At 40.2% G+C, this 2,500-nt stretch overlaps 1 pseudogene across 1 annotated transcript in view; it reads right to left on the minus strand.

Annotated features, from left to right (window-relative positions):
- LOC122264539 (uncharacterized) overlaps nucleotides 1-2,500 on the minus strand; it is a 48,587-nt pseudogene that overhangs the window by 24,940 nt on the left and 21,147 nt on the right. The gene's annotated exons all lie outside the window — the stretch shown is intronic.

The raw sequence follows: 2,500 nt of genomic DNA on the forward strand, positions 1-2,500 counted from the left end.
AAGGCAATTGTGATGACAAGAAAAGGGAATAGTGATGTTTATATAGCTATGATGTTGATGTCAATGATAATGATAAAAATGAAATAATGAATAAAGATAATGATGATGATGAAGATAATGATAATGATAAAAATAATGATAATGAAAGTAATGATGATAATAGTGATATAGATAATGATGATGTTAATAATGATGATGATAATAAAAAATAATGATCGAAAACAGGACACTAACTATAGAATATCATCTGCAAAAAAACAATAAAAAGATAAACAAATAAAAACACATCTGAAAAAAATGCATCATTAACAGAGAAGGCATTAAATAAATTAATATTTCTCATTAGAACCAAAGGTCATATATACACGAAAGTATAGCAATATGATATAAACACAAATTATACATCACAACTGAACACAATATAAGCACTTATATATACAAAAAAAATATGCCTAATCATAATAAAAACATCCATATATATCAAAACATATCAGAGTAAAACATCCGCGGAAAAGTTATCATTATGAAAAGTTGTCACGCGCCCTTCCATCAGAGAGAGAGTGAGAGAGAGAGAGAGAGAAAGAGAGTGACTCACTCCCTCTCCTCTTCCCTAACTTCCTCCTTCTATCCATCCATCCATTCATCCATCCATCCAACCTTCCATTTATCCAACCATCCATCAATCCATCCATCCATCCATCCACCCATCCTTCCTTCCCCTATCCGTCCGTCCGTCCGTCCATCCATCCATCAATCCATCCAACCATCTATCCATCCATCCAACCATCCAACCATCCATTCATCCATCCAACCAACCATCCATCTATCCAACCATCCATCTATCCAACCAACCATCCATCCTTCCATCCATTAATCTATCCATCCATCCATTCATCCCCTCATCCACCCACCCCATCTATCCACTCATTCATCCTCTAACCTTTCCTCCCTGAGCAGAGGACCGGGATTAAGAACCCCCATCCGCCATCCGTCTTCGCCGCCCCTCTTCGCCACCCCTCTTCGTCGCCCGTCTTCGCCACCCCTCTACGTCGTCCCTCTACCAGACATCCTCCAGGGGAGACTCTTGAGTTTCCTTTCCTCCGTCGAGGTGCGGTTGACGGAGTCTGGAGAGAGAGAGAGAGAGGGAGAGAGAGAGAGAGAGAGAGAGAGAGAGAGAGAGAGAGAGAGAGAGAGAGAGAGAGAGAGAGAGAGAGAGAGAGAGGGAGAGAGACAGGGAGAGACAAAGCGAGAGAGAAAGAGAGAGAGAGGGGGGGGGAGGGAGAGAGGGAGAGAGGGAGAGAGAGAGAGAGAGAGAGAGACAGAGAGAGACAGAGAGAGAGAAAGAGAGAAGGGTTGTAAGTTCGAGGGAGAAGACGAAGAGGGAGGCCCCGAAAAAGAACATATAAACACAAAGAGGCGGAGAAGTGGATTAGTCATCCAAGTTCATCCACACTTCCGTTTTGATTAATCCAGTAATACCAGGAAAGAGGACTGGGTTCATCTCAATGCACTTCCAGAGGAGAAATCATAAACTGAAAGTTGAGTTTGTAGCAAATATACGTATTCCATGAAATAAAAAAATGAAAATATGTAAATACATGTAAAATACACATGTAAATACATATTATGTAATGTGATTATACGTAAATGAATAATGAATCGAAATAATCCTTCATCAATACTTGAAATCCTCAGTAACCAGATCTAGCGTCAGAAAACTTAACAACAGCAACCAAAATGCAACGCTGTCGCCCATCATTCAAGCCAGGGTTCCAACAGTCATGCCCATTCCTGGTCCTGGATCCACCTCCGGCCGCCCAGCCTCCGTTTTGGTTACATTGCAATTGCATTCCATCGGTCTCAACGTGTCTAGGTTCATCTCTAAACGGTTTTGGTGGAGTTACAACTGCATATTCAAAGTTAACAAATTTCTAGTACGATTATAGACTGATAGATTCATTGTAAGAGCACTCCACTAGGGTTTCTTTCTGAGAGGATTATACATCATTGTCCACGAGGGAGGAGGCAAAGAGTATTCTAGGACTGGCATATCTTGTTCCCCAGATAATGCGCCCTAGCCTGGCCAAAAATATATAAATCTGCGAATTAGTATAATCTACATTTAGATAATCACCAAATCGTAATTCCAGATAAGGTTAGAGGAACTTCGCATCGACTTTCAAACAGAAACACAAACTCAAACCAAAGTCTCACTCCGTCTCGTCTTGAGTCAAGTCGACCTCCTCCGGTCCTTTTGTCGAAATCTCAGCTATGAGTCATCCGGGTCTATGGACCCATTCAGTCTATAAAGTGAATAAGGGGGTGAAAGGTTTGATAGTATTAGATATAGTGTCGGAGTGTTGTATAGATGATTCGATTCTCTTACTAGTATTGGAATTTGGTTTGCATCGTCTGTCTTACTGTTCTAGCAACTTAGGAATCACCTATGTTTTTATATATTATTATTATTATTATTACTATTATTATTATTATTATCATT

Source organism: Penaeus japonicus, unplaced genomic scaffold, assembly GCF_977035675.1.
Source record: "Penaeus japonicus unplaced genomic scaffold, GWHDUDI00000001_assembly GWHDUDI00000018, whole genome shotgun sequence".
NCBI lineage: Eukaryota > Metazoa > Arthropoda > Malacostraca > Decapoda > Penaeidae > Penaeus > Penaeus japonicus.